This window comes from Oncorhynchus kisutch, linkage group LG27, assembly GCF_002021735.2.
Source record: "Oncorhynchus kisutch isolate 150728-3 linkage group LG27, Okis_V2, whole genome shotgun sequence".
NCBI classification, from domain to species: Eukaryota; Metazoa; Chordata; class Actinopteri; order Salmoniformes; family Salmonidae; genus Oncorhynchus; species Oncorhynchus kisutch.
Window position 1 is genome coordinate 17,268,566 of NC_034200.2, and position 22,881 is coordinate 17,291,446.

Consider the following 22,881-nt stretch of genomic DNA (forward strand, 5'->3'; position numbering starts at 1 on the left):
ATGGCTGAATGAAAGGTGAAAATACTTATTTTGTGACATTGGAAAGATGTTTTTTAAGGATGTTGAAATCAGGTTAATTTTCGGTTCTGAATGAAAGTTTAAAAGATGTCCTTTATAGATGTCTATTTTTTTACCAAATCAAGGTCGGTCCAGACCGGACCAAACATAGATGTCTAAATTGCTACAGGGAGACAGGATGGACAGCTGATCGTCCTCGCAGTGGCAGACCACGTGTAACAACACCTGCACAGGATCGGTACATCCGAACATCACACCTGCGGGACAGGTATAGGATGGCAACAACAACTGCCCGAGTTACACCAGGAATGCACAATCACTCCATCAGTGCTCAGACTGTCCACAATAGGCTGAGAGAGGCTGAACTGAGGGCTTGTAGGCCTGTTGTAAGGCAGGTCCTCACCAGACATCACCGGCAACAACGTCGCTTATGGGCACAAACCCACCGTTGCTGGACCAGACAGAGCTGGCAAAAAGTGCTCTTCACTGACAAATCACTGTTTTGTCTCACCAGGGGTGATGTTCGGATTTGCGTTTATCGTCGAAGGAATGAGCGTTACACCGAGGCCTGTACTCTGGAGTGGGATCGATTTGGAGGTGGAGGGTCTGTCATGGTCTGGGACGGTGTGTCACAGCATCATCGGACTGAGCTTGTTGTCATTGCAGGCAATCATAACGCTGTGCATTACAGGGAAGACATCCTCCTCCCTAATGTGGTACCCTTCCTGCAGGCTCATCCTAACATAACCCTCCAGCATGACAATGCCACCAGCCATACTGCTCGTCGTTATGTGCGTGATTTCCTGCAAGACATGAATGTCAGTGTTCTGCCATGGCCAGCTAAGAGACTGGATCTCAATCCCATTGAGCACGTCTGGGACCTGTTGGATCGGAGGGTGAGGGCTAGGGCCATTCCCCCCAGAAATATCAGAGAACTTGCAGGTGCCTTGGTGGAAGAGTTGGGTAACATCTCACAGCAAGAACTGGCAAATCTGGTGCAGTCAATGAGGAGGAGATGTACTGCAGTACTTAATGCAGCTGGTGGCCACACCAGATACTGACTGTTACTTTTGACCCCCCCCCCCCCCCCTTTGTTCAGGGACACATTATTCCATTTCTGTTAGTCACATGTCTGTGGAACTTGTTCGGTTTATGTCTCAGTTGTTGAATCTTGTTATGTTCATACAAATATTTACACATGTTAAGTTTGCTGAAAATAAACACCGTAGACAGTGAGAGGACGTAACTTTTTGGGCTGAGTTTATATCCAGTATTTCTGAAAACTACAAACTCTCTTGAATACAAATCTGTTTTATTAACACCGCTATCGTTAACAGAACCAAAGTAAGAACCTTTTAACGTTGTCTACATCCCCAAATTAAAAAGAGAAAAACATGAATTAAAAGATTCAAAGACAGTCAACTGGGTTGTTTTCAAAAAGATTGTTCATGTATTGAAATCTTTTGAAACAACACTTATTCATATTATTTGCAATAAAATATCACATAGAACAGATTATTTTGACAACAATAGTGTTGAATTATTGGTACCACTTGAATGAACACATTTCAGAGTCAATATTTTTTTTTTTTTTTACATCCGTTTACATTTAAAAGTTGATTAACAGGTTGGATACAGTGTAAAAGATCACAAACAATTAACTATAATAATTATATTAAAGGCCATATGTAATTATACAATCATTACACTATGATGATTATATAATTAAGCAATAAGGCACGAGGAGGTGTGGTATATGGCCAATATACCATGGCTAAGGGCTGTTCTTTGGTGCAACGCAAGTTACGCAACCCTGAGGTGCCTTATTGCTATTATAAACTGACATAACTAACATAATTAGAACAGTAAAAATAAATGTTTTGTCATACCTGTGGTATATCAAACTGTAACAGTCTGAGTGTAGTGGGTGAGGAGTCAGGCGCAGGAAGCAGAGAGTTCAGGGGAGTGCTATTTTAATGCACTGAGAAACGCTGAACATAAGCCAACCCTCACAAAAACACAGGGTGTACTGAACAAACAAATGCCCCAAACAGGGGGACTTAAACTGTCCAGGGAAAACCCACAAAATGGGAAAACACAAAACCCATCGACGTGCACACAAGTACACCAAACAGACGATCACAATAATTAATCCCGCACAAGGAACCCTGCGGGCCGGCTGACTAATAAAGCCTTACTACCTAACTCAAAACAGGTGCACACAATCAACACATAAGGAGGGGGAGGAAATAATCAGTAGCAGCTAGTAGGCCGGCGAAGACGACCACCGAGCGTCACCCAAACAGGAAGGGGAGTGTCCTTCGGTCGGAGTCGTGACAGTACCCCCCCCTTGATGCGTGGCTCCCGCAGCGCGCCGACACCGGCATCGAGGTCGACCCGGAGGATGAGGCGCAGGGCGATCCGGATGGAGGCGATGGAAATCCCTCAACATTGACGGATCCAAAATGTCCCTGGTGGGTACCCAGCACCTCTCCTCCGGACCGTACCCCTCCCAGTCCACGAGGTACTGCAGGCCCCTCACGTCTCGAGTCCAGAATGGCCCGTATCGTATACGCCGGGGACCCCTCGATGTCCAGAGGGGGAGGAGGGACCTCCAGCACCTCACCATCCTGTAGGGGACCAGCTACCACCGGCCTGAGGAGAGACACATGAAACGAGGGGTTAATACGATAATAGGAAGGGAGTTGTAATCGATAACACACCTCGTTTATTCTCCTCAGGACTTTGAACGGCCCTACACACTGCGGCCCAAGCTTCCGGCAGGGCACGCGGAGGGGCAGGTTTCGGGTCGAGAGCCAGACCCTGTCCCCTGGTACAAACACGGGGGCCTCACTGCGGTGGCGGTCAGCACTCCTTTTCTGCCGTCCACTAGCCTGTTGAAGGGAGTCCTGGACGGCCCTCCAGGTTTCTTTGGAGCGCTGCACCCATTCCTCCACCGCAGGAGCCTCGGTCTGGCTCGGATGCCACGGTGCCAGGACCGGCTGGTACCCCAACACACACTGAAAGGGGGACACATTAGTAGAGGAGTGGCGTAATGAGTTCTGGGCCATTTCCGCCCAGGGGATGTATCTCGCCCACTCCCCTGGCCGGTCCTGGCAGTACGACCGCAGAAACCTACCCACCTCCTGGTTTACTCTCTCCACCTGCCCATTACTTTCAGGGTGATAACCGGAGGTCAGGCTGACCGAGACCACCAGACGTTCCATGAACGCCCTCCATACTCGGGACGTGCACTGGGGACCCCGATCAGAAACGATGTCCTCCGGCACCCCATAGTGCCGGAAGACGTGGGTGAATAATGCCTCCGCAGCCTGTAGGGCTGTTGGGATACCGGGCAACGGGAGGAGACGGCAGGACTTAGAGAACCGATCCACAATCACCAGAACCGTGGTGTTGCCCTAAGACGGGGGAAGGTCAGTCAGGAAATCTACGGATAGATGTGACCATGGCCGTTGTGGAACGGGGAGGGGTTGTAACTTCCCTCTAGGAAGGTGCCTAGGAGCCTTACTCTGGGCGCATACCGAACAGGAGGAGACATAAACCTTAACGTCCCTAGCCAAGGTAGGCCACCAATACCTCCCCCGAAGGCGGCCTGTAACGCCTGCTCGATGTCCGAGTCCACCTCCCATACCACCGGTGCCATCAGCTTTGAGGCCGGAAGGATGGGAGTAGGTTCGGTGGACCTAGCCTCCGTGTCGTAAAAGCGGGACAGTGCGTCCGCCTTCACGTTCTGGGAGCCCGGTCTATATGATAAAGTGAACCGGAATCGAGTGAAAAACATGGCCCACCTTGCCTGCCGCGGGTTCAGTCTCCTAGCTGCCCGAATATACTCCAGATTTTGGTGGTCGGTCCAGATGAGAAAGGGGTGCTTAGCCCCCTCAAGCCAGTGTCTCCACACCTTCAGAGCCCTGACCACCGCTAACAACTCCCGGTCCCCCACATCATAGTTACGCTCCGCTGGGCTGAGCTTACTCGAGAAGAAAGCGCAGGGGCGGAGTTTTGGTGGCGTACCCGAGCGCTGTGATAGCACGGCACCCACCCCAGCCTCGGACGCGTCCACCTCCACTATGAATGCTAGAGAGGGGTCCGGATGCGCCAACACGGGTGCATCCGTGAACAGCGCCTTCAACCTGTTGAAAGCTCTGTCCGCCTCTGCTGACCATCGCAACCGCACCGGGCCCCCCTTTAGCAGTGAGGTAATTGGAGCCGCTACCTGGCCAAAACCCCGGATAAACCTCCGGTAGTAGTTGGCAAAACCCAAAAACCGCTGCACCTCTTTTACCGTGGTTGGAGTCGGCCAATTACGCACGGCCTTACTGCGGTCACCCTCCATCTCCACCCCCGAGGTGGAAATGCGATAACCCAGAAAGGAGACGGCTCGTTTGGAGAACACACACTTCTCAGCCTTGACGTATAGGTCATGCTCCAGCAGTCTACCAAGCACCTTGCTCCTTGCCAGTCTACCAGAGACACATGCGCGGCGTGAGTGGCTGAGTAGATCAGAATGTCATCGATATAAACAACCACTCCCTGCCCGTGCAGGTCCCTGAGAATATCATCTACAAAGGATTGAAAAATGGCTGGAGCATTTTTTAACCCATAAGGCATGACGCAGTACTCATAGTGGCCCGATGTGGTACTAAATGGGGTTTTCCATTCGTCTCCCTTCCGAATACGCACCAGGCTATACGCGCTCCTGAGATCCAATTTTGTGAAGAACTGCGCTCCCTGAAAGGATTCCACTGCCGTAGCAATGAGAGGTAGTGGGTAGCTGAACCCCACTGTGATGGCATTTAGACCTCTATAATCAATACACGGACGCAATCCTCCCTCCTTTTTCTTCACAAAAAAGAAACTAGAGGAGACGGGTGAAATGGAGGACCGAATGTACCCCTGTCCCAGAGACTCTGTGATATATGTCTCCATAGCCAACGCCTCCTCTTGAGACAATGGGTACACGTGACTCTTGGGAAGCGCAGCGTTTACCTGGAGATCTATCGCACAATCCCTTCCCGGTCGATGTGGTGGTAATTTAGTCGCCTTCTTTTTACTAAAAGCGATTGCCAAATCGGCATACTCGGGGGGAATGCACACTGGGGGACCCTGGTCTGGACTTTCCACAGAGGTGGCACCGACGGAAACTCCCAGACACCTTCCAGAACACTCCTCTGACCACCCCTGGAGAACCCCCTGTCTCCACAAAATTTTAGGATTGTGCCGGGCCAGCCAGGGAATCCCCAACACCACTGGAAACGCAGGCGAATCAATAATATAGAGACTGATACGCTCCCTATGATTCCCCTGCGTTACCATGTCCAGTGGGATTGTGGTCTCCCTGACCACCCCCGACCCTAATGGCCGGCTATCTAGGGAGTGCACGGGAAAGGGAGAATCTATCGGCACAAGCGGAACACCTAATTTAATAGCAAGTCCGCCATCCATAAAGTTCCCAGCTGCGCCTGAATCGACTAGCGCCCTATGCTGGGAAGAGGGAAAAAAATTAAGAAAAAAAATCAAGACAAACATGTGACCAACAGGGGGTACTGGGTGAGTTTGGTGCTGACTCACCTGGGGTGATCGAGAAATGTTCCGCCTGCCATCTCGACTCCCAGACGGACCCCCCCAGCACCGATCGGCCGTGTGTCCTCTCCGACCACAGTTGGTGCAGAGGGAGCCTCCTCCTCCGGTACCCTCGGCAAAGCCCCTCCCAACTCCATCGGAACAGGAGTGGAGGTGCTGGGTGGTGGAACACACAGGACCCTCACCGAACGCCCGCGGGCAGCCCGCAGATTGTCCAGTCGGATGGACATGTCAATTAGCTCATCCAAGGAAAGAGCGGTGTCCCGACACGCTAGCTCCCTGCGGACGTCCTCCCGGAGACTACACCTGTAGTGGTCGATAAGGGTCCTGTCGTTCCACCCGGATCCTGCTGCCAAGGTACAGAACTCCAACGCGTAATCCTGGGCGCTCCTTTTCTCCTGCCGGAGATGGAATAGTCGTTCTCCCGCTGCTCGGCCATCTGGAGGATGGTCAAACACGGCGCGGAAGCGGCGAGAAAACTCGGGGTAGTGCTCCATAGCTGAGTCTGGGCCATTCCAAACTGCATTTGCCCACTCCAGAGCACGACCCGTGAGGCAGGAGATGAGGACATTCACCCTCTCCGCTCCCGATGGAGACGGTCTGACGGTGGCCAGGTACAGTTCTAGTTGGAGTAAGAACCCCTGGCACCCTGCTGCCGCTCCATCATAGACCCTCGGGAGCGTAAGACGGAGGGTGCTGGAGTCGGGAGATGGGGAGTCCTGAGGAGGGGGGGCCGAAGGTGGAGAGAGGAGACCGCTTGTCTCCCATCGGTCCATTCTCTCCATCACCAGATCCATCGCCGATCCGATGGAGAACGGTGGTGTGATGTAGAACCCTCTCTTCCATCGATGGGAGGGGAGTGGCTGTTGCTCCTGCTGACTCCATTCCAAGGGTGCGGGATTCTGTAACGGTCTGAGTGTAGTGGGTGAGGAGTCAGGCGCAGGAAGCAGAGAGTTCAGGGGAGTGCTATTTTAATGCACTGAGAAACGCTGAACATAAGCCAACCCTCACAAAAACACAGGGCGTACTGAACAAACAAATGCCCCAAACAGGGGGACTTAAACTGTCCAGGGAAAACCCACAAAATGGGAAAACACAAAACCCATAGACGTGCACACAAGTACACCAAACAGACGATCACAATAATTAATTCAGCACAAGGAACCCTGCGGGCCGGCTGACTAATAAAGCCTTACTACCTAACTCAAAACAGGTGCACACAATCAACACATAAGGAGGGGGAGGAAATAATCAGTAGCAGCTAGTAGGCCGGCGACGACGACCGCCGAGCGCCACCCGAACGGGAAGGGGAGTGTCCTTCGGTCGGAGTCATGACACAAACAGTACACCACAGGTATGACAAAACATTTCTTTCAGCCAATCAGCATTCAGGGCTTGAACCACCCAGTTATAGTACTATATATACAAATTATTATAATTATATTTATATTCTTATATAAAATGATGTACTGTAACTTCTAAACATTACTGTAGGCTAGATATACATTACAGTAGGCTAGTTATTGATTAAGTTGTTATTGTGTGTGTGTGTGCATGCATGCATACGTGCGTGCGTGCTTGCGTGTTGGTGTGTGCTGTGCAAAACTGATGAGTTCTTCAGTTCCCAGTAAGCCCTCCTCCCAGGCTTAGGGACTGATGGGAAAGGGGTGTTGATGTCCCTACACTCTTCAGCGGTGAAAGGCCTTATCTCATCATAGCGATACCATGGTCATTTTGTATCCAGTCCTTTTGGAACAATCACTTTTTTGTTGTTGTTGACTCTTCATCTTTAAGCAGACTTTACTGTGTGACTTCACTGTCTGCAAACTCTTTGTTCTTCACAGACCCTGACCCCTGTGTGAAATAAAATGTTGGTTATTTTTTACCCCCATCACTTTCCTGAAGAAACTGCCAAGGAATGCTGTCCAGTCATATGTTGGAACAATCACTTACCTCACAGTATGTTAACCTTGTTCATCATCATCATCCGTCTGATTTTTTTCCTCATCTGAATTGGTCAAACAACGTTTCACTGCTGTCACTTTGACTTCCTCTCTCATCATCATCATCATCTTCAGCAGCAGCAGGGCCCTTGTAAAATAATCATTTATCAATTCTGGCAAATCAGAACCACTATCAACAATTCTCATATGAATTAGATCTAATTAGCTTAAACAATGAGCAACTTCACTACCTGAAAAGGGTGCCATCCTGATGATTGACAGCTGTCCATTTTTGAAGTTGACGTCTTCATTTCGGACACAGTGGGAAGCGCGGGGGAGGGGGTGACGTGCAGCGGGATGTGCACCTGAAGACTTTAACCATCTTCACAAGGTGCGGATGCGGGCAGTTTCTCCGCGATTGCTTTTCATTTCAAATATTTATAGATTATAGTTTAACAGAGATAAAGGACTTCATATAATCCACTGCCTTTGCTTGAATCATTGGGAGGGTGCAGTCAAATGCAGGATCATTTCATGTGAATTAGGACAGGGTGACTGACCTGTCTCTCACTTCTAATGTTTTAACAATAGGGTAGGCTATCATTTAACATGAAGTAGGGTACAAAATATTCATCACTGTTTGTCTTTTGATCACTGTCAACTCCATTTTATTTGGGCCATCTGAATGGATTTAGCTTTCAGTTAGGCTAGGAAAGCAATCTCGGATAAACTCCCTGCATCCGCATCAACATTATAATGATATGGAAAATTAGAATCAATCTGCGCTCTGATCTGTTGATACATAGCCTAGTTGTACTATAAATAATCAAGGAACTGACTACGAGCCTAAGCCAACACGGGAGCTGTCAGTTGGCTTGCCAGGCACCGAACGTGAACAGTGTAAAAACTAAATTGACTCATTTAAGACTTGTAAGCACATACTAAGTAAATGGTTCAAAGTATCTGATTCATTACAAATTTCAATTTCCATGAAAATTTCATTTTTACTTGATGGACATTTTATGGGCATTTTGCCAACTATCGGTGGCAGCGACATCCGATGGGTTCTTCTGGTTCACCGCACATATGCCACTGGTTGAGAGAAACTGTAATTGTTTTTGGGAATAATTCTGTGAGGTTGTTGGAGGTGCGTCTTGGTCAGTTTCGCTTGGAAAATGACACCCTTGTCAATCTGCTGCCATGGGCAGCCACCTAATCATGTCTAATGGGCAGCCCGGCCCTGTCCCTGCCCCTGATAGTTATGTGCTAGTCTGTGGACCAGCACAGACAGAACAAGGAGCCAGATATTTTTCCGGATGTGTAAATGTGAAGCATTCAGTCGTCGTTTCCAAATGGTGATGAGAGGAAGCCCAGTGGCCGGCAGTGGGAGTCTGGGAGAAAATGGAGCGAGATGGATTTTGGCTGACCTTTTGCACATCAATGAAACATTTGATCTCCATAGATTTTTCTGTTACCAAAACTATAATCTGAAACAAACAGAATGGACTGTATTTTGTAGACTTTACTCCTTGCCAGAGTATTTTTTTTTTAAATTGCATTGTTTAGAAGGAGTGCAAGGGCAAATTGAGTTATTGCACATGCACTTCACAGAGTAGGCGTTCCCTTTTGGGAAAACTTTCCCTTTAGGCAATCTCAATGTTCAATATGTGCTGGATTTATGGTGGAGTTGCTCATTGGTTGTTTTCCATGACAACATGTGGAGCCTTGAAAATATAATTAGAATTTATAAAGTAAAAAACAAACATGTAGTTGTTAGCTGGGCAAGATGTTTTGAAGCTTAAAATCAAAATCAAAACTACATTTTCTATGACCAAAAAGCGCTTTTGGACATCAGAACAGCTATCACTAACCTCCATTACGTCAATTAGCAGGAGTCTAAAGACATATTGATTATCACGTACCAGGTCCAAATCCCCAACACTAAAGTAGGAGACAGTGCTATAGAGGCCGGCGTGCGGGATACCTGACGAGACTAAGTCGGAGAGAGTGGATAAGTCGCCTCTACCCTCTGTTCTATTGGCAGAGGTGCAATCACTGGAAAATAAACTGTATGAGCTCCGTTCGAGCTATACTATCAATGTGATCTGAAACTGTAATATCCTATGTTTCTCCGAGTCGTGGCTGAATAAGGACATGGACAATATAAATCTAGCTGTTTTTCTATACATCAGCAGGACAGAATGGCTGCGTCGGGTAAGCTAATAGGTAGGGATGTCTTTATTAACAACAAATCTGGTTGACCTCATTTCTACCAGCATGTCACATGTGCAAAAAATAACTCCACACACAGAGACACATACAAAGCTCTTCCTTGCCCTCCATTTGGCAAATCTAACCATAAATATATCTTCCTGATCCCTGCTTACAAGTAAAAACTCGAACAGGAAGTACCAGTGACACACTCAATACGGAAGTGGTCCGATGAAGTGGATGCTAAGTTACAGGACTGTTTTTCTAGCATAGACTGGAAGATGTTCCGGGATTTATCCAACGGCATTGAGGAGTTTACCACTAATAAGTACATTGACGACGTTGTCACCACAGTGACCGTACGTACATATCCCAACCAGAAACCATGGATTACAGGGAGCATCCACACTGAGTTAAAGGCTAAAGCTGTCGCTTTCAATAAGCGGGACACTAATCTGGACCCTTGCCAGTCCCTCTGACGAACCATTAAACAGGGAAAGTGTCAATATAGGACCAAGATGGAATCCTACTACACCGGCTCTGACGCTTGTCAGATGTGGCAGGGCTTGCAAACTATCAAGGATTACAAAGGGAAACCCAGCCGCTAGCTGTCCAGCCGATCAGAATCGCTAAATACCTTCTATGCGCACTTCGAGGTGATGTGAGCTGATGTGAGCAAGACCTTTATACAGGTTAACGTTCACAGGTCCGCATGGTCAGATGGACTACCAGGACGTGTACTCATAGCATGAACTGACTGGCTGGAAAGTATCTTCACTGACATTTTCGAACTCTCCCTGACTCAATCTGTAATACCTGTACATGTTTCAAGCAGACCAACATAGTCCCTGCACCCAAGAACGTTAAGGTAACCTGTCTAAATGACTAAGCCCCATAGCACTCACATCTGTAGCCATGAAATGCTTTGAAAGGCTGGTCATGGCTCACATGAACACCATCATCCCATTCACCCTGGACCCACTACAATTCACATACCGCCCCAACAGATCCACAGATAATGCAATCCCTATTACATTCCACACTGCCCTTTCCCACATGGACAAAAGGAACACCTACACGAGAATGCTGTTCATTGACTACAGCTCAGCGTTCAACACAGTTGTGCTTTCCAAGCTCATCACTAAACTAAGGACACTGGGACACCTCCCTCTTCATCTGGATCCTAGACTTCCTGATGGGCCAGGTGGTGAGGGTAGACAACAACATATCAGCCACGCTGACCCTCAACACGGGGGCCCCTCAGGGGTGTGTGCTTAGTCCCATCCTGTACTCCCTGTTCACCCATGACTGCGTAGCCGCCCACAACTCCAACACCATCAGTAAGTTTGCAGACGACCCAACAGTGGTAGGCCCGGCAGTGGTAGGCCTGGCAGATGACACAACCACACTGTCCTGACAGTGTGGGCCGAATCTAGTTAGCATATTACAAAGATCCCCATCAAAATCAGTCTGTTTAAGATAGATATCGGTATAACACAGCTTGTGTTAAAATACACAGAAGACAGACACATACTACTGGGCACAAACTTCTTGAATCAATGTTGTTTTAAGGTACTGTCATTTGTCAGTGTATTGTGTTGCGGAATATATGTGGAAAATACATTGGATTTGCAAAAAGTCATCAAAGTAAACTGTTGTTTTTAGGTTAAAATTTAAACCACAGGATGATGTCATCATGGTAACCAATTTTCAAGATAGACAAATCTTGTATACAAATTTTTGAATTTGTAACTTTGAAACAACGTCAGATCTTCAACTATCAGAAAAAAATGCTCTGTAGTACTTCCTACTGGAGAGTTGATCTATCTACAGCTAGCAATTGGTCTCCCATCAAGGGTTTTAACCAAGCCCAGTCATGCTTAGCTTTGATATTTGTTACTGACTACTACCAATGTGCTATCGTGAAAATGATTAATAACTAAATAGATTCACTGTTGCTACCAAAGTCATTCCAAAGGGTAGGTTTAACAGAGCAAATGAAATCTAACCATACTTTATGGTGCTATTTAGTATATAGCATTTGCAAAGTCATCAACAGCTATTGTTTCAATTTAACCGAGGGTTCAACCAAAAAAATAATATATATATAGGCGTACTGTACGTTTTCAAGCTTTAGTTGCTTTCAAATGTAATCTTACAGTGAATAATTGATATGTTGGATTAATGTCTCCATCTCAACCAAAAATCTAAGTTAAAGAATAGGAATAAATCAAATAAAAGTTTATTTAAAGTTTGATTGAATTCCATTTAGTCGTATTCTTTAACTTTGAAAAGAATACGACTAAAATCTAAGTTAAAGAACAGGACGACATCAAATTTTTGACCTTTTGCAATCCAGGCTGTATCACAACCGGACGGGATTGGAAGTCCCATAGGGTGGTGCACAATTGGCCCAGCGTCGTCCGGGTTTGGCCGGTGTAGGCCGTCATTGTAAATAAGAATTTGTTCTTAACTGACTTGCCTAGTTAAATAAAAGTTCAATAAAATTTAAAAATACACTTAAAAAAATAAATAGAATAGGAAGCAGGATAAGATCTTCAGTGTGTGTGTGTGTGTGTGTATATGTGTGTGATACCACCTGATATGGCTCTCTCTCTAACCTGAGTAGAACCCTGGACGCCTCACCACACCGTGTTTGGCAGGGAACAGGTTTCAGCGGCATTCCTCTCTGAAGAGAGAAGAGCAGAAAACACGCTATGGAAACCCCATAAATGAGACACATAACGACTGCAGTCAGCCAATCAGATAAGGCACTCCAGAAATGTGTGTTATATTTGGTGATGTGTCTAAGGATATGAATATGTGTTTATGTGACAACTATCTAGTGATATTGTGCATTTATAACCTGGGTCTTGGTCAAAAGTAAAGTATGATTGATTGTACACCAATAAAGACTGAGATGACTTGTAGGTAGGCCTCAGACCAGTCCTTTGACTGAAAAATTACAATGTTCCTTCTGACTTTTTGTCATCTGAAATCTAAAATCAGAAGGGCCATTGACAGTGCAGTAGTTTGTTATCTCTTTGTAGTAAAGATAGTGTCTAGATTTCTTAAAGCCTATAATGCAACTTCTCTCACCCAGACAATGATTCCTCTTCACACACAATGTTGGTGCCCCTCCCTCTCACTCACTGGCTTCAAGGGAAGGGAAGAGGGTGTGTTGGTGAGGCTAATGTTTGGGTAAAGGGGGGGGGGGGGGGTGCCTGAGGTATACGCAGAGCCACACCCTCGTCTGTCACTGACCTTTCTACTGAAGAAAGTTCCATTGAGCAACCTCCTTTATAGACTTTCCCTTGTACTGGAACAGTACTGACTAAGGTATTGTTTTGTGTGTATGTTGAACTAAGAGCGTTAACTGACAGTTGAGGGGAGAGTTGCACAAGCCTCTTTTTTTTTTCCTTTTTTTCCTTCTAGGTCTCAATAGTTTGATAAGATTTACAGGTAAAGGGGGTTGAAATGATGTGGTTTGTTGGAAGAACAGGAACAATCATCAATCCTTGCCTGGTTATCCTGGTTAGGGGAAATAAAACTAGGACTCGTAAATCAGAGAGAATATGAAACCCAATCTGTCATTTGTATATGCCCATACATTTAACTGATTTAAATGACAGGATATTTTCTTCTGTTGGATCATGTGTGTAAAACTGACAGCGCACATGTGAAGGCGAGGGTTAGAAACAGTAACATCAGAGCATCTCATCAAACTCTTCCAGAAAGTCTCCAGAACTGTCCAGCATGAGGATAACTTTACCTTAACTTTCTCACACTATGTTTTTAATGCACAGGTTTTAATGCAATATATGGTCAGGGATGGATTTCTACTTAAAACAACACTCTTACATGAAATTGCTATCACAGGTAAGGTACTTTTGTTTGGAGTTTTGGCTGGGCCTTGGTTGACAATAACAGACATTACTACCTCAAATGAACTTCCCAGTGAAATGATTCTAACACTAACAGACCTGTGCAGAGGGTATCCTGGGGTTGTGTTCACACCTGCAGTTGTCTACTAGCCTGTAGTAGACACACCTATTCACACTAAGCTCTAAATGACTAAGTATTTATCAGTTAATGGATGACTCACGTGGAAGAAAGATTATGCCTCAACACAGGCACGACGACAGAAACTCAGGATGAGGTGGTTTGTTTCCTGTCTATATTATTATCAACGTCTGCACACGGTGAATAATCCTTTATGCTTTGCACCACAACTTTGTTGGTCCAGCTCCTACAGTACTGTTTGTGCTATTGTCTGTGACCAATGATGTTTGTACCATGTTTTGTGCTGCTACAATGTTGTGCGGCTGCCATTTTGTGTTGCTAACGTGTTGTTGTCATGTGTTGCTGCCATGCTGTGCTGTCTTTGGTCTCTCTTTATGTAGTGTTGTGGTGTCTCTCTTGTTGTGATGTGTTTTGTCCTTCATTATTTATTTTTAATCCCAGCCCCTATTCCCGCAGGAGGCCTTTTGGTAGGCCGTCATTGTAAATAAAATGTGTTCTTAACTGACATGCCTAGTTAAATAAAGGTTAAATAAAATAAATAAATAAAATAAACAGTATAAAAGTTGTTCACTTGGAGACTGACATAGGAGAAAGAGGAGAGAGAGAGAGAGGAGAGGGACTTCGTTGTAGGGGCATTTGCAGAGTGTGTTTGTGTGTGTGTATCTGCTTTGCATTACGGTGTTACATTCCTTCTCAAGGCCTGTCAAAATGACCACAACCATGACCCAGACCCACGCGTGAAGGATTTTTCCAAAATGTAATAATAGCAGCAATTAGGATTAACATAATGTCTCTCTCTCTCTGTCTCTCTCTCTCTCTCAGCAGAGATCTACATGTACTGAGCTGACTGAATGCTCCAGTCTTATCGGCAGTTTAAAGTGATAGCATGAGCTCAACGGTCTAAACACAAATCCCAGCCTCCTCCACTTCAGCTCCCATCCAAGACACATTTACCACATGCAGCAAGAGGGGCAGAGGGAGGTCATGTACTTTCAAGTACAGACAATGGAAGGCTTTACATGGGTTAACAGGCCTTGGGTGTGTCCGTTGGAGTGTATGGTGCACTTGGCTCACTAAAATCTCATACTCATTTTAATAATGACAAAGCATATTCCCAGAACAAGTACACAAATAATTAAATGGTAAAAAAGCACAATATAAAAAAACAAGAAATTAAGATTGTTGGGACGAGTTCAATTAACCACCCAAATAGCACTGTAACGGTAATCAAAATGCAATCTATACATATATACACCAGAAGAATTTACACCACATTTCTTTATGTCCTGGCACAAGCACAATCATATGCCTTTCTTGCAAGTTCCAAACCCAATGCAGTAATCAATATCAATGTAGCACTAAAAATAACATAGAGGTAGAACAAAAAAACACATAAGAACTAGAAATAAGAAGAACATGGGAAAGTAAGAAGCTATATACAGGGTCAATTCCAATAACATATTTACAATGTACAGGGAGTGATATAGGTAGATATGTATAGGGGTAAGCTACAGTAGGTGAATAGGCATCAGGATACAGTATATCATAAACAGACTAGCAGCAGTTATGATTGTATGTGAGAGTGTGTGTGTGTGGAGTCAGTATACATGTGTGTGCATTTTATGTGTGTGTGAGAGTGTAGAGTCCTGTGAATGTGCATAGAGACAGTGCAAATTGTTTTATAAAATACAAGGGTCACCTCAGGTAGTCCATTTATTCATTATCTTAGCTATTTAGCCTGTTGGTGTCAGACTTGATGCACCAGTACCACTTGCCGTGCGGAAGCAGAGAGAATGATGTGTACAGCAGTAGATATATTAGAGTGAGCTATGTCAAGAATCAATAAGGCAATAAGGCATGAGGGGCATGAGGGGGTGTGGTATATGGCCAATATACCACGGCTAAGGGCTGTTCTTAAGCACGATGCATTGCGGAGTGCCTGGACACAGCCCTTGGCCTTGGTTTATTGGCCATACACAATAAACCCCCGAGGTGCTAGGATTAACATAATGTCTCTCTCTCTCTGCCTCTGTCTGTCTCTCTCTCTCTCTCTCTGATTGTGATTATAAACTGGTTACCAATGTAATTAGAGCATTAAAATAATAATGTTTTGTCATACCCGTGGTAACATAATGTCTCTCTCTCTCTGCCTCTGTCTGTCTCTCTCTCTCTCTCTCTGATTGTGATTATAAACTGGTTACCAATGTAATTAGAGCATTAAAATAATAATGTTTTGTCATACCCGTGGTCTGATATACCATGACTGTCAGCCTGTCACGCCCTGGCCATAAAGAGGCTTTTATCTCTATTTTGGTTAGGCCAGGGTGTGACTAGGGTGGGCATTCTAGTTTCTTTCTTTCTATGTTTTGGATTTCTTTGTTGTTTGGCCAGGTATGGTTCTCAATCAGAGGCAGCTGTCTATCGTTGTCTCTGATTGAGAATCATACTTAGGTAGCCTTTTTCCCACCTGAGTTTGTGGGTAGTTGTTTTCTGTTTTGTGTCTGCACCAGACAGAACTGTTTCGGTTTGTTCCACTTTGTTATTTTGTGGCAGTGTTCAGTTTGAATAAACGATCATGAACACGTACCACGCTGCGCTTTGGTCCTCATCTTCAGACGAGCGTTACAGAACTACCCATCACCAAAGGACCAAGCAGCGTGGCAGATAGGACTCCTGGACATGGGAAGAGATCCTGGATAGTAAGGGACCCTGGAGGCAGGCTGAGGAGTATCGACGTCCAACGGAGGAACTGGAGGCAGCGAAGGCAGAGCGGCAGCGTTATGAGGGAACACGGCTAACAAGGAAGCCCGAGATGCAGCCCCCAAAACATTTTTTGAGACAAATGAGAGAACAGCTCACTGACCATTTACTCACCCTAGCAAAGCTGGTTAGGCTGTTTTTTTTAATGTTATCCAGAGTGTTGGTGATTGTAACTGTGCTGTTGGAAACTATTTAACTACGCTTTTTTTAGCCGACGTTTACTGACACCGGCCATATTCAACGGGTGTTGTCTACGTAACATCTTTTAGAGGGCGGACCCATCGCACCTCTTTGCTTATCTGAATATACAGGTTTTACGCACCAACCAAACTTTGGTGAAAGTGCGATGGTCCCCTGTCATCATTTGCTGACATATTTTATTCGTGTGAAAATTTGAAGAAGGCCTCGTTTTTCGGAACACTACAGTACTAGAATTCTAAGAATGTTCCCACAGTGAGAGATGATATGCATCTAAGTCAGTGGTAAGTTTGTAAATAACCAATGAATAGTGCAATGATTCAACAGGTCAGATAGGTAACTCATGATTTCTCTTCCTGGTAGAGCAGCTATTCTCAGATCTATTTAGTGTGACATTGAGCCGACCACCTCACATTGGTTATCATGGTCCGACCCTATGCATCCTCCTCACCCTCCCCCCCCACACTCAGCTGCTTTGAACCGGGCCGCTGGCTTGAGAGCACCCATAAATCCAACACACTCACAGCGGAGGGACCCTCTTTACATAGGAGCCTAATAGCTGAACTTTGCCACGACTGAATTCGTTGAGCCCGGCGATTTGTTAAAATTTCCGTCTGTCTGTAATAAATTACCCAGGAGAAAGTGTGGAGAAAGTTTAGGCGTCATGTACGCAGTTTGTGTTTTCAATAAAGATTAGTTATATTTGGATTGTGTCAGTGACTGTTAATAACAAGCGTCTAATGTTTAAAGGTCTTACACTGGGCAAGCCTGCTCGAAAAAACAGGGTCATGGCAGGAATGTTTGTCCCTTTTGAAATGTTCACGTTAATAGAGTTTAGATATTGAGTAAGCAAAACCCCCAATTAACAAGAAATTAAAAAAATTTCATGGATTAATTTTACTTTACTTACTCCTTTACTTACTTAACTGTTTAGTTTTGTTCCACTTTATTTTGTGTCAGTGTTCAGTTTGAATAAATGATCATGAACAAGTACCACGCAGTGCTTTGGTCCTCTTCTTCAGAAGAGCGTTACACAGCCAATCAGCATTCAGGCCTCGAACCACCCAGTTTAAAAAATAAATATGGGGTGTGTATAAACCAATGATGTGTATAAACACTGGATGACTGACGGGGAGCAGTATTGAAGCCACTGCATAGCCATGTTGGTACTCCTCAATTTTACAAAAGATTTGGAAGCTATAGAAATTCATTTTTTTAATGTCTACATTTGTTTTTGACATTTGTTTATTCTATTACAGACACCGTAATGCATATTTAAAAATTGTTATGTGAGCTAAACATAGAAAATTTAACAAAAAAATATTCAGTACTAATGTTACTGTACCTACTACAATAACATACATTTAGGATAAACACAAATTGATGCTGGATAATGAACAATTCCAAAATAGCCTTTGTGCAAAAACGAACTTCTAGAGGTTATCAAGGCACTAACGTGAAGTGAAGAAATAAGGAACAATTAACTACATGAGCCTTGATTACTTCTGGAAGTTTGTTCTTGCACAAAGGCTATTTCGGCATTGTTCATTATCCAGCACTAACTTTTATTTTATAGTATTTCATCCCATGATCAAAGAGCACCAACTGGATTAACTACATCCCAAAGAGGCACTCTTCTCCTGTGTCACTTAATTACGTTTAATTGAAATACTGCAAAACGTTATTCATTCCTATGGAGGGCTGCTCCTACTGGGGAGTACCTTTTTGTTATTGACCAAATACTTATTTTTCCACCATAATTTGCAAATCAATTCATTAAAAATCCTACAATGTGATTTCAGGATTTTTTTTCTTCTCATTTTGTCTGTCATAGTTTGAAGTGTACCTATGATGAAAATTCCAGGCCTCTCTCATCTTTTTAAGTGGGAGAACTTGCACAATTGGTGGCTGACTAAATACTTTTTTGCCCCACAGTATGTGTGAGAGTGACTAACAAAATCAATGAGGGCCCCTGGGCACCTTCAGCCATGATTACTACAAATGTAGACTAACTAGACTATCCAGCTAATTTACCAAACTAAACATTTTAAGTGACATGGGCTAATTGAGTGACTGTCAGTGAGTGACATATAATAAAGAGGAAAACTGCTAATGCACAACCATGTTTCGAAATTGCACCTTGTGTATTCTACTATTCCGGACCTCGGTATCCTCATATGTAGCTACGGCCCTGCCTGTTTCTGTCGCAGAATGCTTTTTGACAGTACTAGTAATTTAATCGACCACTTGCATGATCCCAGATCCATAGGCTATTTACTTCCTGCATGGGGCTAGGTTGAAAATATACTGTCATTTTCAACCTAGGAATGGGTACACTCAAAATGGCTGTCAGTCCACACATTATGCCATCATTGACTTGAAATGAGATGCCCTTTCTATTCATTCTATTTCTACAGTTTGTCATTGGCAATTTAGCACTAGGTTCATTAGGCTGTAACAGCAGAATTCAGCAGGAATTTTGTTAGGGTGACATGATTTGTCTTACTGTATTATGAACATTATTTTGTCACAACAGAGTGTAAACCCAAATGTGTAAATTAATCTTGTGGGGTGACAAAACATTGAAAGATAATTTGGGTTGGGTGTTAATTTATTTGGTCTTTCACAATAGCTGATGAAAGTCATTCTCATCCCCTACAATGGGGGGAACAAATATAGACTAATTAGTGTGCTTATCTCAGCAGGAACGCTACTGTTATTCCCATAATTTTACAATTTCACCTTTTACCAATTTTGTTGGTGTAATTAGGCTATTTGAAATATCATATGCCAACTCATGTCTTAAGAAATATATATACAGAAATGCAATGAGGCTTATGCATTTCTATTAGCATTTATGGACATTGTTGAATAATAAGATACATAAAATGAGAATAGGCCATATTGAAATGTCCCTTGCCTCAAATATCCTGTTTTGTCATTTTAGTATTGTGCACAAGCTGCTAGGCAGAACTTGCAGGCAGAAACGCAACAGATCTTGCCTATAAAGCGAAAGATGTCAAGGTTTTTCAAATCAGCCTCAACCACCTGTCAGGTAATTTGTATAAATCTAATGTAACATGAACATATTCAAACCCACAGGACTTGGGAAACAGTTCAGCGGTCCACTCTAGGCAGGATTTTCTATGGTCCTATTTTAAAGCGATAGTTCACCAAAATGAATTAAATATTTACGTTTGTTTCTTATGGACAAGGAGAAACTGAAATCCATCCTATGGTTAGCCACTGCTACCAACTGTTAATATGAGCCATTTCTAACCAAAAACCAAAGTAATTCAATGTCCCCCAGTTAGCATACTCCAATTTTCATGGCAAAATTATTTCAAAGTACCTTCAAACCAAGTGGTCAAATGGTTTGTGTGTATTCAACTTTAAAAGAATCATGTATTTGTATTTTTTATTCCACCCTGTTCATGGGCCTAAGCCATGTGAAAATATGTTGAATAGCAAGAAATTAGCTTTAAAACTAGTGGTGCCAATGGCATTCACGTTAGGAAATCTCACTCCAAGCTCTATTCAAACGTTGGCATGCCTGTATTATGAGAGAAAGAAATAGGAACATGTCATGTATGTCATCTTCATTTCCCTGGAACTGTCACAGCAGCTATAGAAAATGCTGATCATAGGTTTGTTGAATGGAAAAACACTTTACATGATAGCTGCGTTAAGGATTACATTAACCATACAACATATTTTAATCACATCCTCTTCTCTTCAGAACAAATCAAAATGGTAGGGGCTTGGATGTGGATGTGATTAAATGTATCTGACCCTATTTCCAAGGAATTACAAAAGAGTTACAAAAGCTCTAGTGATTAGAAAACCACTATCTCAATATACAATAAACATATTTCTCATACAAAAGAGGCCAAACACTGAGTGACATTTCAAATGTTTACTCTGGGAAGATGTACCAGTTGAATGCATACATTCGATGCATACCCTTAGCACTCAAACCGTCCCTACTACAAATGTGTACTTCAGTACTTTTCCATCATCCAGGATTTCTCCATGCTCCTCTGTGCATATCACAGGACTTCTTATCAGTCACGAGAAGCCTTGAGTTATTGGGAGTACACATTCCTACAGTTCACTGCAGTCCACTAAATACACTGAACAAAAATATAAACGCAACATGTAAAGTGTTGGTCCCATGTTTCATGAGCTGAAATAAAAGATCACCAACATTTTTGATACGCACAAAAAGCTTATTTCTATCAAATTTTGTTCATAAATTTGGTGACATCCCTGTTATGCCAATATAAATCAAATAAAATCTGATTTTATTTGTCACATACGCATGGCTAGCAGATGTTAATGCGAGTGTAGCGAAATGCTTGTGCTTCTAGTTCCGACAATGCAGTAATAACCAACGAGTAATCTAACCTAACAATTTCACAACAACTACCTTATACACACAAGTGTAAAGGAATAATTCATCCACCTGACAGGTGTGGCATATCAATAAGCTGATTAAAAGCATGAGGGGTGCTGAGGGTTATTTCTGTCTATAATGAAGCCCTTTTGTTTGGAAAAACTCATTCTGATTGGCTGGGCCACACTCGCCAATGGGTGGGCCTATAACCTCCCAGGCCCATCCATGACTGTGCCCTTGCTCAGTCATGTGAAATCCATAGATTAGGGCCCACTGAATTTATTTCAAATGACTGATTTCCTTATACTGTGTGAACTGTAACTCAGTCAAATCTTTGAAATTGTTGCATGTGGCATTCATATTTTGGTTCAGTATAATTAAACTTCTATACACAAAGAGCTTAAACCTAACACTACGTTCAATATCTAAGGATACATAAAAACTAGATATTAATACTAGGAGGATATAATTATATAAAAGAGTAAAGACATAAAATATATATAATAATTAGTTCAGTAGTCAAATTTGGCTTAACAAATCACACAATAATTTACATGGGCTAACTCTGTGTGAAATAATACAGGTTGACATGATTTTTGAATGACTAACCCTTCCTCTGTCCCCTATACATCTCCTGTATCTGTAAGGTCCCTCAATCAGGTATTGAATTTCAAGAACAAATTCAACTAAAACAACCAGGAAACGTTTTCGAAAGCCTCATTAAAGAAGGGCAGTGATTGGTAGATGGATAACAATAACAAATCAGACATTGAACATCTTTTTAAGCATAGTCAAATTATTAATTATGCTGTGGGTTATATATTAAACCACCCAGACACATCAAAGATAGTCATCCTTCTGAACTGAACCGCAGGACAGGAATGAAACTGCTCAGGGATGTTATCATGAGGCCATTGGTGATTTTAAAACAGCTACACATATTGCATAATCCAGGTGTGCAAAGCTCTTAGGGACTTACCGAAGAACACTCAAAGCTGTAATTGATGCCAATGGTGTTCCTAACATGTACTGACTCAGGGAGCTGAATAATTATGCAACAACTATATTTTTTGTTATTACATTTATATTAAAAACTGTTGTACTTTTTTGTGTAGATTGCTGACAATTAATTCAATTTCAATCCCACTTTGTAACACAATAAAATGTTAAGAAATCCAAGGTGATTGAATACTTTTGCAAGGCACTGTAAATCCATTGCATGGTGGGACAGTTGATAGGTGGGAACAAGCGCTAAGGGGCATTCCATTTCAGACAATGACCCTTTGCCAATACGTTTCCCCCTGTCGGTAACATTTCTTCACAGTGCTTTCTCATGTTACAATGTAACACAATTTACTTAGCATGTTTTGAGCAGCTTATGATCACATGTGAATAGAGCATCAATCACACTTGTATATTTTATTTTTTACAGACCAGGGGGGTGGCCTACAGTAGGGTAACTTGGGGTAAAGCGAACCCCGGTGAAAGGCGCCTCTGCCTGTAATTCTCACAAAAAAAACACTTTTTGTCATCCATTTTATTTCCCAACACCTTCCCTGGCTGCCACTACTCTTGCTTAACTAAAAATGTAATCTGTATCATCTCATCTAAATTAAACCAACAAAATGATTTGGAAATCAAATCATTAAAAAATAGTCATTTTGAAAAAGTTACATATGAAGTTAGATCTATACATTTTATATATACCAGTAGGGCAGACTAAAAATAAGT